Below are 15512 nucleotides of genomic sequence, written 5' to 3'. Positions count from 1 at the left end.
TGGAGTGCTTGCGTTTGAAGCCGAATTGATAGTTTAGGTATAAGATTCTTTTTGTCAATTATTGTCATTAGTCTTGCAAGAAATAGCCACTCCATAACTGTAGACATTGTTGGCGGCAAATTAATAGATCTGTACGATTTAAGATATTCTGGATTTTTATCTAGCTTCAAAATCATTACTATATAAGCAACTTTCCACTGAAGTGGGAAGAAGTTGAGCTTCAACGTGACATTGAACAAGTAGATCAGATAGGTAAAATCAACTTAAGGAAACTCTTTTAATAATCAACTAGTTATTAAGTCATAACCAGGAGCCGTTTTTGGATTTAGGCATTTAATAGTAGATAATATTTCCTTCTTGGTAATTGCAGGAAACTTATCAGAAAAGTAATCTAAAGCGATTTAATGAGTTGACATCATTCTCTAGGTTATCTTCGTCAGGATGGGAAGAAAAACCTGCAACAGATGGTCGGCGAAGGTTATAGCCTTTTCTATATCACTGCGTGTCCACCTACTATCTTGACGACGTAGCAGAGGAAATGAAACTTGAGGGTGTTTTAAGCGTTTAGTAACTTTCCAGAGAAAGTACTCAGTTGCAGCTGTGGCATCAAGATTTTGTAGGTAGGACTGAATACTCTTGTTTCTTGCTATCGAGCGACTGCTTGATGTCTTTGCTTAAGAAATTTAATTGAGTTTTTAACTTGGGACACTTGGTCTCGTCATTTTTTTCTGGAATTTTCTCTTTTCAGCGATCTTGTTTATATTTATAAGGATATAAGGAAGGAGTTTATAACGAAAAGAGAGTGACGGGTCTGTGTAGTTGGTTGGCAGCATAGCCTCGCAAGCTGTGTTTTGAATGCAAGTATTAAGATGTTCCACTACTAATATAATGCCCTTATCTGATTCGAGACGTATTTTTATGTTTAGAGTTGATTCAATAATCTCAAATAGAGGCCAATTTTTTTGTTATGCAAAACATTTATTCTTATTTTTACAATTTGCACAGTGAAAAGTACTGAGATGTGATCGGAAGATAATTCTAGACATGATTCGCATTTAGTATAAGGGATAAGTATGCCTTTAGTGACGAAGAAGTCTATCAAATCCGGAACTTTAGTTCTGTCAGAATGCCAGTAAGTAAGGTGGTCAGAAGACATATTTAGATTTAATTTATCAATAGTTCTGAATAGTTCTCGCCTCCTCGGCAAAGATATCCTAGAGCCCTAACATTCATGCTTTGCATTGTAGTCGTCTCCTGTGATAAAAAGGTAACTTAAGGTTTTAAAGAAAAATGCATCCTGTATGATATTGTGCTTAGAAGCGCAGTGGACAGCCAAAATTGTAATAGGTTTCAGTCAGTCCTCCGCAACAACTGTTGTGACTTGTATATGGTCTTCACGAAAGGGTTTATTTTTGTGATGCCTAAATTTGCTTTTTATTAGAATGTTAGTGCCATCATGACCTGTGTCATCGGGATGCGTTGTGTGATAAATGTAGTACCCATATATTTTTGGATAACTTCTAGTAAAGTGTGTCTCATTAAAATTATGTTAATGTTATGAGAAGATAAGAAGTTTTCAGCTCTTGGCTATGTTATGATAGTTCATTGGCGTTTTAGATTGCTATCTTTAATGAATTGAATGTTGCAAAAGGTCATGAGTTCAGAAGTAAGTATGGTAATTGCAATTAATTGTTTCATTACTCTCTACAGTAAATTTATCAATTCATCGTGTAAGTTGGGTAGAACATTACGAGCGTTTTGAGTGAGTTGATGCATGTTGTCGTTCAGTCGATTGACGTTGCCGCTTTTGATTAGAGCTTCTTTGTAGGAGATTCTTACCTTCATATTGGTTTGGCAACTAAGTAATTGCAGATTTTTTTAAGAAAATAAAAGACAATTTTTCATGGAACGAAATAATTTTATGTAGTAATGTATTGTCTATTTTTATCAATGACTTTTTGTCCTCTTTCAGGCAGCATCATAAATAATTCTACGTTCATAAAACGGTGAATATTTATAATAACAGACACTTTCCCACGGTCTTGATGTTGTCATGTATTATAGAACCAACCCTCCTGAGTAACAATCCAAAGGTTTTAGCAGTCGCCCATTGTTATTAAAAAGTTATTAGAAAGAAAATTTAATGAATATGATGTAATTTTCGGATACTGTATATAGATATAGTTTTCTATTGTCGTATTGTACGATAAGTTGTTTTGTTTACATTTCTTATCAGAATGAAATAAGCTGTTGTTGACATTAGATTATTACGTCCTGCGGACTCCGCGCATTCTAGACTTCTTTTATAAATAAGGAAATTGAATTAATTATTACTTATTATATGGCCGGATGTGCACAGGTATGTTATCACACGACGCGATGACCCTGGAATCTCTGGAAGTTTTGATGCTCCGGAAATATTAACAATCCTTGAACCAACTCCGATCTTGTTTCCCACGCGCTTAGTCAACGTTAACAATATCGCGACATCCTTCTTAAAAATATTAATATTTCCTTCTTAAGACTGCCGCGTTTTTTTTTGTAAGAACAAAGAGACTCTCGAAATCTTCTTATTGGCGGATGCATCCTATCTCCTCTCTTGATTCCCACCTCTAAAAAACATTTGAAGCACAGTCCTATAACTATATTATAAAAATTAGATTTCCGAAGCAATCCCCCAAAACCCTACTCTCTCAAGCGAGCTGACGTTTTGAGAAAAGCCAAAAGGCCACACACTTTTCATCAGACCAGCAGTCAGGACAGAAGCTCCTCTTCAGCACCCCTTCAGGGTCTTCTAACAATCTAGTCTACTAGTGGCTTAGACAGATTAGTGTTCCTCCAGTCTTTAATTATTCTGTGTAACGATCTCGTGTATTTTTGAGCTATTGTGAGCGATCCAGCTGAAACTAGCTTTCGATTCTTGGCGCAGAACTTGGGTCATCCACCCTCACAGACCCACAACAATTACTCTCTTCATTTTCGACAAATATCATAGAACCAGCAGTAAGTTATTAGGTCAATCGAAAAGTTCCGTCCGTTTTCTTACAAAACGTATGGCTTTATTTAAGAAACAAAATGAAAAAGTACATCAACCAAAGTATTGTCCATCGTTAGCGATAACTTTTTCCCATTTTTCGGTCAGCAAGCGAATTCCGCGGCGAAAGAATGACTCATCGTTGGAATCTATCCAGTCAGAGACCCATTTTCCGATGTTTTCATAAGAATTGAAGCATTCCTCAGCAAGTGCGTGTGCCATCGATCGAAACAAGTGGTAGTCGGAAGGGGCACAGTCTGGTGAATAAGCCGCATGGGGTAACACTTCCCAGCGAAGTGCTTCTAACGTTTCCTTGACAGATTTTGTGACGTGAGGCCGAGTGTTGTCATGAAGCAAAATTATTTTATGCTGTGTCGTTTCATATTCTACTCGTTTTTCGTGCAATGCGCGGCTCAAACGGATCACTTGTCCTCTGTAGAGACCCTCTGTAACTGTTTGACCACTTCTCAACAACTCATGGTATAGCACACTCTTCTGATCCCATCAAATATAGAACATTGCCTTCTTTCCGTGGATATTCCGCTTTGGTCGATGTTGAGGATTAGCCGGGATCGCAAATAGTTTTTCGACGTTTGGGATTGTCAAAATAAATTCATTTTTCATCCCCAATGATGATACGATGTGAAAACCCCTTTCTTTGTTGCCTAGCGAGCAGAATTTCGCAGGTGGTTTTTCGCCTTTCAATGTCTCTTGGCTCCAGTTCATATGGGACCCATTTTCTTTCCTTGTAAACTTTTCCTAAGGCTGTCAAACGATCGGAAATGACAGATTGAGCACAATTTAATGTTTCTGCAAGTTGCTTTTGCGTTTGAAATGGGTCGTCTTCGTCTACTAATGCCTGCAATTTTTTGTCTTCGAATACTCTTGGCCGTCCAGAACGCTCTTTGTCCTCTACATCAAAATCACCAATTTTAAAGCGTCGAAACCATTCTCTGCATATTTTATCGGAAGGAGCATTATTACCATAAACTTCTACAAGCATTCGATGAGTTCCAGCTGCAGTTTTCTTCCAATTGAAGCAAAAGATTAACACTTCGCCCAAATGACGCTTATTTGGCTCAAATTTCGACATTTTCGATGCAGTGAAAAATAATGTTATTGATGTAAACGTATACTTTTATGTGCTGAATATTATTGACAGATGTCAAAACAAACTATTAAGTTTCGTTTAGACATTAGCGGTTAACGACAGTTCTAGCTATAGCTACTTGTCGCTAAACGAATGGAACTTTCCGATTTACCTAAAATTTATATTTTCTTTTGCCTGATTGACCCCTTTCTCTTATTTTTTTTCTTTTCTTCTCTCTTTTCTTTTCCTTTCCTTTTTCTTTCTTTTTTCTATCTCCCTTGGCATTCCTCCTTAATCGTGAAATCCGGTTTCAGTGGCCCAATCTTTTCGGACATAACGAACACGGAATTTTGTTCAGACCGCGATTGTTTATACAGGGTTTTTCAATTGGTGCGGGTCGATGTTGGCAGCCTGTGGCGGCCATGTTGTTTTGGCGGCGTCTGTCTAACCTGTTGTTTATTATTCAGTCGCTGATGCCAAATCACCATGATAAGTTACACGATTGAGCAGCACGTCCAAATGATAAAACTTTATTATCAAAATGAGTGTTCGTTAGTGCAAACGTTGCGCGCGTTGTGCCCATTTTATGGCAGACGAGGTGGCCCTTCAAAGTCGACTCTCCAACGTTTGGTGGCCAAATTCGAGACGACCGGTTCGGTAAACGATCAGCCAACACCCGTACGTCAAAGGAACGCCAGATCGGCCGAGAATATCGCCGCTGTAAGTGAAAGTGTGCAGGAGAACCCGAGGCAGTCAATTCCTCGTCGTGCACAAGAACTCGGCCTTTCGCAGACTTCAACTTGGCGAATTTTGCGTCGGGACTTGGGACTGCACCCGTACAAGATCCAACTGGCCCAGGAGCTCAAAGTTAATGACCATAGACAACGCCGTTTGTTCGCTGACTGGACTTCGGAGCATTTGGAAGAGGACCCCAATTTTGGCCGAAAAATCATCTTTAGCGACGAGGCACATTTTTGGATGAATGGCTATGTTAACAAGCATAATTGCCGTATATGGCACGACGCCAACCCACACGAGGTTCAACAGGTAGCAATGCATTCACAAAAAGTTACTGTTTGGTGCGGATTTTGGGCCGGTGGCGTCATTGGTCCGTACTTCTTCGAAAACCACGTTGGTGAGGCCATCACCGTCAATGGCGAGCGCTACAGAACGATGATAACCAATTTCTTTTGGCCCAAATTGAACGATATGGACGTGGACGACATGTGGTTCCAGCAGGACAGCGCTGCGTACCACACAGCGGACGCCACGATGGACATTCTGCATGAACGATTTGAGGGTATGGTTATCTCTCGCAGAGGTGACGTGAATTGGCCACCAAGATCGTGCGATTTGATCCCGCTAGACTTTTTCTTGTGGGGTTTTCTGAAGTCGCAGGTCCATGCCAATAAGCCGCAATCCACCGATGCCCTTAAAGCAACATAATCCAGGCCATCGCTCAAATTCAGCCGGATCTATGCGGCAGAATCATTGAAAATTGGACCACTCGGATCCGTGCCACCGTGAGAAGCCGCGGCGGACATTTTAACGATGTTATATTCCACACATAATGGCATAATACATGGGCCTTTCAAATAAAAAAGAATTTCGTTAATATCTCACACACAACTTGTTTTATTCCATTGCAACATCGACCCGCCCTTATTGAAAAACCCTTTATATATATTAGGTAAATCGGAAAGTTCTGCCCGTTTAGCGACAAGTAGCTATAGCTAGAACTGTCGTTAACCGCTAATGTCTAAACGAAACTTAATAGTTTGTTTTGACATCTGTCAATAATATTCAGCACATAAAAGTATACGTTTACATCAATAACATTGTTTTTCACTGCATCGAAAATGTCGAAATTTGAGCCAAATAAGCGTCATTTGGGCGAAGTGTTAATCTTTTGCTTCAATTGGAAGAAAACTGCAGCTGGAACTCATCGAATGCTTGTAGAAGTTTATGGTAATAATGCTCCTTCCGATAAAATATGCAGAGAATGGTTTCGACGCTTTAAAATTGGTGATTTTGATGTAGAGGACAAAGAGCGTTCTGGACGGCCAAGAGTATTCGAAGACAAAAAATTGCAGGCATTAGTAGACGAAGACGACCCATTTCAAACGCAAAAGCAACTTGCAGAAACATTAAATTGTGCTCAATCTGTCATTTCCGATCGTTTGACAGCCTTAGGAAAAGTTTACAAGGAAAGAAAATGGGTCCCATATGAACTGGAGCCAAGAGACATTGAAAGGCGAAAAACCACCTGCGAAATTCTGCTTGCTAGGCAACAAAGAAAAGGATTTTTACATCGTATCATCACTGGGGATGATAAATGGATTTATTTTGACAACTCCAAACGTCGAAAAACTATTTGCGATCTCGGCTAATCCTCAACATCGACGCCAAAACGGAATATCCATAGAAAGAACGCAATGCTCTGTATTTGATGGGATCAGAAGGGTGTGCTACTAGGTGCGCAACTAAGTTTCCGGGTTTCACACATGGATGGCGCTAACGACACATGTAGTCGACTTACATGTCTGACGTTGTGTTTTTTCATAGCTTGGACATCTGTTAACAATAACCAGTCGTAATACCAACACATCGTAACGCAAAAATATTTTTTCTAACAACGAAGATGTCGAGTTTTGTGCCAAATAAACAGCATTTACGGGAAGCTTTACTTTTCTGCTTTAACTTGAAAAAAAGTGCAGTTGAAGCACGTCGTTTGCTTGAGGAGGCCTACGACGAACATGCACCATCGAAAACTATCTGTGAAGATTCCCGACTAGAATTTTATCAAGTCCATCTGATTCAGAACATAGTAACTAGAAAATATTGGCTTTCTAGTTACTAGCTTGGAAAGATACAGCTTTCTAGCCTAGTACTTGCTCATTACTGATTGAGTATTTATAATCAGATGTTGTGATCCAGTTGGCGTCTAGTAATCACATAGAAAATATGATAATAGATGGCGCTGCTTTTATAAAAAAACAATCTGATTACCATGTAGCTATCAGCAGTTTACAATTTGTTAGCAGATGCAAAAGAAAGGTTATGTTTGTACATTACACTATGTCTAGTAACTGCCTAGTCAGCATAAATTACAGATGGCGCTATTATAGAACGCAAAAGATATGTAATGAGTACATCAGTGCTGTATTGTCTATATCGGCTACAAACGGTCTGTTCTTTTTCGCAGATCTTGATTAATGCACACTGATGCATTTAATTAAAATGAAATCATTATGTTTCACTTTAGCGTATTGTACCAATGTATATAAGTTTTTCGAAAAGGCAGTAGTCTAAAGAGGAAGTGAGGTTAAGTAGACGTTTAAAACTTAGTCATTTCATTAACTACATAAATAAATGAGTTAACGTAGTTATTTAAAATGCAGATCATGGCTAAAAAAATAGTTCTCTCGTTTGTATTACTTACTCATAATAACTGTGTTACTACTAGATAATCAATATATTGGGTGAGTGCAAAAGTTCGTGCGGAGTTTGTGAGTAAAAGTCACACAGTGATTAGGCAAACAAAAATTCAATCATTTTATTATAATATATTATAAAATTCAATCAATTCATTTTATTCAATCAATGATATATTCTCCATCGTTTTCTATAATCTTTTCCCAACGTTCTCGCAGCATACGGATGCCTCGATCATAAAAACTGCGCGGTTTAGATTCGAAGAACGAAGAGACGCCGTTTTTTAAGGCCTCCAAAGAGTCAAAGTTTTTTCCATTTAAATAATTTTGCAATGACCGGAACAAGTGATAGTCAGATGGTGCGATATCAGGAGAATACGGTGGATGCGTCAAGACATCCCATTTCAAGCTATTCAGTTTGCGCAGCGTCTTTTTCGAAACGTGTGGTCTGGCGTTGTTGTGATGAAAGACGACTCCCTTGCGATTTGACAAAATCGGACATTTCTCTTTTATTTCTCGATTCAGATTGGTTAATTGGCGACAGTACTTGTCCGAATCAATCGTTTCGCCAGCGGGGAGAAGCTCGAAATAGATTATGCCCTTGCAATCCCACCAAACAGAGAGCATCACCTTCATCGGGTGCAAACTGGCCTTTGGCATTGCGTCACCATGCTCACCTGATTGTTTCCATGTCCGTTTGCGCTGAACATTGTTGTAGAGGACCCATTTCTCATCGCCCATCACTAGTCGATCCAAAAACGACTCGTTATTGAGCCGCCCGAGTAAAGAAACGGCTGCAGAAATTCGCTTGATTTTGTTCTTCTCGGTCAGCAAATGGGGCATATATCGAGCTTCAAATCGAATCCCATCTTTTTTAAACGCCGAAAAGCGGTTGATCGGTCAACGTTTAGTGCTGTAGCAACTTCTTCTGTTGAAATTCGCGGATTATTGAGCACTAAAGTACGCAAAACATCGTCATCAATGTCAGAAGGTCGACCAGAGCGTGACTCGTCTTCAAGGTTAAATTCTCCGCGCCGAAATTTAGCAAACCATTTTTCCACAGTTCGTTTAGCTGGTGCTTCATCCTGATAAACATCCTGAATGTTTTTTATGGCTGCGGCAACGTTTATTCCCTTCCGAAACTCGTAAAGCATAACATGCTGTAAATGCACCTTATCGATACTCATTTTTAAAGTGATATTTCTCGAAGCAGTTTGTATGAAAACAAATGATTTTTTTTTAATAACAGCTGAAGACGTCACCTTTCCAACGTTATATAATATGTAGATGGAAGTATTAATGACAACACTTTACGACGCTTATAACTCCATCTATTGAAACTCCGCACGAACTTTTGCACTCACCCAATATATATTTCTGGATAAATAGAAATATATTTGTGTAAGCTGACTAAGCAGTTACTTTTTTTTGTTGACGCAGGAGAAATCCATCATAGATACCCTCGGCCCTTGGGGGCCGATGGTTATGTCGGACTCCTACCGACTAAAACCGCTGCGAGGTGTCTACCTTTCGGACCGTGGTGGGGGGAGTTAGGGGAACTACGCCGGTATTCCCTCCCCAACACCCCGGCCCCGAGGCTCTAATGGAGCCCCACGTCCAAGTACTGCGCCTCTTCCCCAGAAGGGAATTGGGAGGCGCGGTGCCCCGGCCGGTTTCCCGACCGGGTTGGCCTTCCAGTTCGTTTAAGGAGAGGGGGGACATCCACCCGCCTTTCCTGTTAAGCCTCCCTCACTACTCGTGGGGGGCTAGGGGGATGGGGCCCATCCTCAAACAGGCCCTCACCCTCCCCTGACATACCTAGTCCGTGGCTCGGGGAGTCGGTTCTAACCCCGTCTCCCCTCGCGCCGACGGAGGCGGGCCCGAGGCGGCCGAAAGAGCCCCCGACGAATCGGTGGCCTCTCCTCGGCCGGCGCCACTTCTGGCCCACTATCTACTCCCGGGGAGCGCCGCCCTCTCCGCCGCTCCCTGCGGCGGTTTCCGGGGCGGTGCTCCCACTCGGCGGCCTCCTTCCTGGACATCACGTCCCGAGAGAAGGAGGCCGCCGCCCTCCACACATCGCTCCCGCACATAGCTTTCACCATGCGCGGGAGCGAGAGATTCCCCACGCGGCACTCCACCTGCCGGGCGAGGACACGGCGCTGCCGGCTCCATGTTGGGCATGCAGCCAGCGTATGGTGCGTGGTGGTCCTCAAGTACCGGGCAATGGTGGCATCAGGTGGTGGGCTCCTTACCAATCCGGTGCAGGTACCGACTGAAGCACCCGTGCCCGGTCAGCACCTGCACCAGATGGAAGGTTAGTCCACATCCCCTCCTGCCTGCCATTTCGGGCAGGCAGGGGTGGACAGCCTCGGCCGTTTGGAGCTCGGGTCCTTGTGGGTCAACCAACTCGGCCGACCACTTGTCCAGGACTCTGGCTCTGGCCTGGGACTTCAGGCCTCTCAGGCCCTTGGCCGACAACTCCCCTTCTCGCGTTAACTTTTACGTTAACGGGAGAAGTTAATAATCAAAATTTTCGTTTCTGGTCAGATGAGAATCCGAATTGGGTGCGGGAAACTCACACATAATATCCACAAAAAATAAATGTATGGTGTGGAATAATAGATGATTACTTAATAGGACTGTTTTTTTTTTTTTTTTTTTTTTTTTTTTTTAAGAAAATCTGAACGTTCAAAGGTATGACAGATTACTTGTAGATCAAATAATTCCAGGCATGCGAAAGATTTTCCCAAATAATTTCGAAGAAATATGGTTTCAGCATGATGCAGCTCCTGCTCATTTTGGTTTAGGGCCACGTCAAATTTTAAATGAGACTTTTCCATTACGATGGATAGGAAGAAGGAACAGAAATGGGGGAGGAGAGGATTGGCCACCTCGGTCACCAGATCTAACTCCTCTTGATTATTATCTATGGGGACATCTGAAGAGTAAGGTTTACAAAACAAAACCTGAAAACATCCAAGAATTGATACAGCGAATAAGGGATGAAATAGATTTAATACCTTTTGAGACGAATCGTAGAGCCATTTCTGCATTCTATCAAAGATTGGCATATTGTCAGGAAGTAAATGGCAGCCACTTTCAGCATTTACTTTAACACACTGAGTAAAATTTATTTTAAAACACGGAGTAAAAGGTTTTGAATCATTAAAGAGAGATGACAGTTTTCAATCGTCTGTTTTGCAACCTATCACGACTATACATACAACATATTCACACTTGTTCACCCACACGCACGCACACACATACGCACGCGCACACACACACACAAGGGATCAGATTCATGCCACTTCCACGCAGTTGATCCTGGATAACACTAAGTGCAATTTCGAAATTAGAACGGCCGCCATTTTTAATGGGGGGGGGGGTTGTAGCGACTTAAAATTTTAAGAATGTGTTTGTTATGAAAAGACCTTTCAAATGAGCCCCCACTCGACCCTTAGTTCAATTTAAAATTTTCAACCCCCCTTTTACCCCCACGTACCAGAGGATGGGGAATGATCGGTATCCATGTCATAGGGTAGCTTTTTTGAAAAATCAAAATACGTATTTTACCGTTTTTTGATATTTTCATTTTTACAAAAATTATTTAAGGATTTCCGCACTTTTGACAAACCCTGTATATATATAGGGTGTCTCAGAACTTTGGGACACGGGCTCCGTAGGGACATAGAGCTAAGTGAGAGGAGCAAAAAATTCCTCTATCATCATAATGTAAAAATCTATCATAATGTAAAAATCGTAATAGTTTTTTAATAACCGCGTAAAGTTTGGCGTTTTCCACGCCCAGCGCGGCCTATAGACATTCCGCGGCAAGCTGTATGCGTAGGAGCTGAACGATAATGCGGCTCGCGTTAACCGTCGCGCGGCGTCAAATCGCCAAGGCGCCATCGCGACAGTCAGCGCGAGATGCGTTATTGCTCAGCTCCTACGCACACAGCTTGCCGCGGAGCGCCTATAGGCCGCGATGGGCGTGGAAAACGTCAAATTTTACGCGGTTATTACTAAAAAACTATTACGATTTTCACATTCTGGTATAGGACTTTTTTGTTCATTTCACTTAGCTCTATATCCCTACGGAGTCCGTGTCCCAAAGTTCTGAGACACCCTATGTATGTATATATATATATATATATATATATATACAGGGTGTTATAAAAGTCCGGGAAGAGCAGAATAACTCAAAAAATATAAGTCCTAGAAAAAATGCGAAGTACTGGGTCTTTATGATTTTTTCCTGGCTATCTGAAGGTGATCTTGGATTTGATCTTGACAATAACTTTGAAGGTCATTTCAAGGTCAGGTCAATTTTTTTTAACGGGACCCTATACTTTTAACCCCAGAAATGAAAAGAGTGGAAAATTATACGTTCGGATATGACCTTGAACACTGCCAAATTTGACCTCTGAAGGTCACATAAAGGTCTAAGCTTGTTTTAGGCTGAAAACGCGAAAATGCACGTGCTAGGGAGCAACGTTACGCATAAGAACAAGAATGTAGAGGTCAACGAGGGACATTCAGCCGTGACCTTGTCTTTATTCTCAAGGTCATGAGTTAAGATTATTATTAAGGTAAAACCGGACTTTTTTAGGAATGAAAATCCATATTTTTGACCGAAAAGTGTCAAGATTGAAAAATTTTACGTTCGGATATGACGTTTTTAACCTTGACCTTGTTCTCAAAATTATGCGTTTTTCGTTACTTCACTGATCGTGAAGTCTACTGAAAGTAAAGCGTCTCGGAACCCGACCACTGAAGGCAAGGTGTCTCAAACCCGACCACTGAAGGCAAGGTGTCTCAAACCTGACCACTGAAGGCAAGATGTCTCAAACCCGGCCACTTAAGGCAAGGTGTCTCAAACCCGACCACTGAAGGCAAGGTGACTCAAACCCGACCACTGAAGGCAAGGTTCAGTTAGTCCCGGCCACCGAAGGCAAAGCATTTTGTAACTCGGCCTGAGATTACAAGAGATGTTCAAAATGTCCCCCATTGACCGTTAGACAGTGTGCTAAGCGGACGTACATATTGTCAGTCGCACTCCTTATCATTTCTGGAGGTATTGCAGCACATTCGTCTATGATCCGTTGTTGAAGCTCATCCAGGTTACGAGGTTTAGTGAAATAAACTTCATTTTTATGTAGCCCTAAAGAAAGAAATCAAGTGGTGCAATGTCGGGCGATCTCGGTGACCATTCGATTGTTCCTCTTCTACCTATCCATCGATTTGGGAAAGTATCGTTTAAATAGTTCCGAACAATGCGTCCATAATGTGGCAGTGCCCCATCTCGCTGGAACCAAACATCATCAAAATTATCACCAACAATCTTCTGTATTGATGGAACAATTTGTTCTCTTAGAAGCTGTAGATAGGTTTCTGAGTTCAAATTCCCATTTATAAAAAAAGGTCCACTTGATTATCATAAAGTCCTGCTCAAACATTCAACTTTTGAGGTCGCTGCGTATGTGCTTCAAGCATCCAATGAGGATTTTCGTTGTCCCAATATCTAAAATTATTACGGTTTACCTTACCAGTAATTTCAAAAGACGCTTCGTCTGAAAAAACGATATTATGCAAAAAGTTCGGTTGCTGATCAATTCTTTGCATCATAACTTCTGAAAATTGCACCCTGCGGTCAAAATCATCCTCATTCAACTCATGGTGGAGATGAATTTTGTAGGGATGAAACTTAATGGTCTTCAGATTTTTGGAAATTGATAATACACTCATTTGAAGCTGTTGAGATGCTTTTCTAATTGACAATCTGGGATTTTCAACAAATGATTGGGCTACTTCAAATTGTCACTCTTCTGTCGTTTGGGACCTTGGCCTCCCAGATTTTTGGCGGTTTTTATTACTCCCAGTTTCTACAAATCATCTGATGGTGCGAGATACAGTCGATGTTGTAATACCTTCGCCTTCATTACGAAAGTTTTTATTGAACACCAATCTCACTTCACTGTATGACCTTTGTCTATCCCCCCATCCTCTCATCATCAATAGCGAAACTCTTTCATGCTCTGTAAGAGAAGCTATTTGGAATTGAAAACAAAAAATTTGCAAAAATTTGGTATAAAAAATTCGGTTTCCTTACCTTTAAATAAAAATAATAAGTAATGTACCATTGATCGTTAATAATGATATGATAATAATTTAAAACGGACTAGAATGACATCAAAACATGTTAAATCGATGAAAACTGAAAAACAATCTATTATCTGTTTGACACTGATAGAATCGAGACAAATAAAAACTTTGAAGCATACACTTTATCGATGGCGAATAAATTTTTCGGATATCGATCCTGGGATTTTTGAGCTCGCTAAAACCGAATCCGACGTCGGATTTTGCAAATTCAAGATAGCCGATTCAAGATAACGGCCGATATTTAAGAATAACAAAAATTGGATCTCGTTTAAGGAGTTTTTGAAGTCGTTTCTGAAATCGAATCCGACGTTGGATTTTACAAATTCAAGATGACCGATCAAAAATGGCGCCCGATATTGAGGAATTACCAACAATCGGAGTGTGACCTCGTATGTAACGTAAAATCTCACTCTTCACATTATGGGGGGGGGGTAAAAGTATGTGTTTCCAGCCTAAAAAGATTAATTGACCTTGATATGACTGACACATAACCTTAAGAACAAGGTCAAGATTCAAAACATCATATCCGAACGCAAAATTTTTCAATCTTGACACTTTTAGGTCAAAAGTATGGATTTTCAGTCCTAAAAAAGTCCGGTTTGACCTTAACATGTTGACTGCCACGGAATTTTTCACGATTCCGGTCTAAAGAGCCAATTTCATTTAATCATGTTATATTATTAAAAACTTTAATAATAGTACATAGTAATAATCAAAAAGCTTAAAAAATGTTTTTTTTTTAAAACATGTTACGAATTATTTCGTAGTTGGCTCATGTAACAGAAACCTCTTCGCGGAAGCTAACTACGAGATAATTCGTGCACAGACACGCTTCGACCTGTCGCTTCGCTAGAGCTGAGTCAGATACAATGTATAAATTCGTTAGTAATAATTGAGATGTAATGCCGAGCGCATCACATTTGTGTCTTTCTTGCGTGTGTTATTTTATAATCAAATTATAAATACCCCAATATGGATAGGAAAGGACGACTTACTAAAAAAGAACTTGAATACTACTCTGATAATGAAAGTGATCTAGAACTTGACGATATTGTCAGCGAGGATGATAACGATAGTAGCGATTATGTACCTTCCGAGAATTCAAGTGAGGACAGTGATGATGAAGTCGTCTCCGAACCTGAAGACAATCACGATGCTTCCCAAGAAACCACTCCAAATACGAATGATAATTTGTGGACAGAAAATCCACAAATTCCCGAACAATTTATTTTCCAAGAAAATATTGGTTTGAAGTTGAATACGATAAATCTTACAGTCCAAACGCTGGTAGACTTATTTTTTTCTCAAGAATTCCTTGCATTACTGGTCGAACAAACTAATTTATATGTTGCACAAGAAATCGCAAAATATAATTAAATAAAAAAATCTATAAGGTTGTCACAGTGGAAAGACATTAGCGCTGCAGAAATGAAAGTTTTTATTGGACTTCTATTACAAATAGGTCCTTGTTCTTTTCCTTCAATAGAACATTACTGGAGTAGAAACAAAATGTATTGTAAATACAATATAATGTAAAATTTTGGCGTTCACGTATGAGTCGAAAGAGATTCCAATTGTTATTGCAGCATTTTCACTTCGTTGATAACTCAGTACCATCTCTCGACAAATTATACAAGGTGCGACCTATACTAATTCATTTCAATGATATTATGCGCCAAAACTATGTGCCAAATAAAAATATTTGTATCGACGAATCAATGATGTTGTGGCGTGGAAGATTGCATTTCCGCCAGTACATAAAAAATAAAAAGCACAAATACGGTGTCATGAG

General features: G+C 40.4%; 1 protein-coding gene across 2 annotated transcripts in view; it reads left to right on the top strand.

The window, feature by feature from the left end:
- Window positions 1–1005: 1005 nt before the first annotated feature.
- The window catches only part of LOC112590162 (uncharacterized), a 90846-nt gene continuing 76339 nt past the window's right edge, over window positions 1006–15512 (top strand). The window contains exon 1 of one of the 2 annotated variants that reach the window (XR_003114041.1): window positions 1006–1132. The gene's annotated coding sequence lies outside the window, so the exon portion shown is untranslated. The remainder of the gene's footprint in view (window positions 1133–15512) is intronic. The other variant, XM_025305959.1, reaches the window with a different exon arrangement.

The sequence above is a fragment of the Harpegnathos saltator genome, unplaced genomic scaffold (genome assembly GCF_003227715.2).
Source record: "Harpegnathos saltator strain DR-91 unplaced genomic scaffold, Hsal_v8.6 scaffold74, whole genome shotgun sequence".
Taxonomy (NCBI): Eukaryota; Metazoa; Arthropoda; class Insecta; order Hymenoptera; family Formicidae; genus Harpegnathos; species Harpegnathos saltator.
Note: the sequence above shows the minus strand (reverse complement) of the source record. Positions and strands in the feature narration are given on the sequence as shown.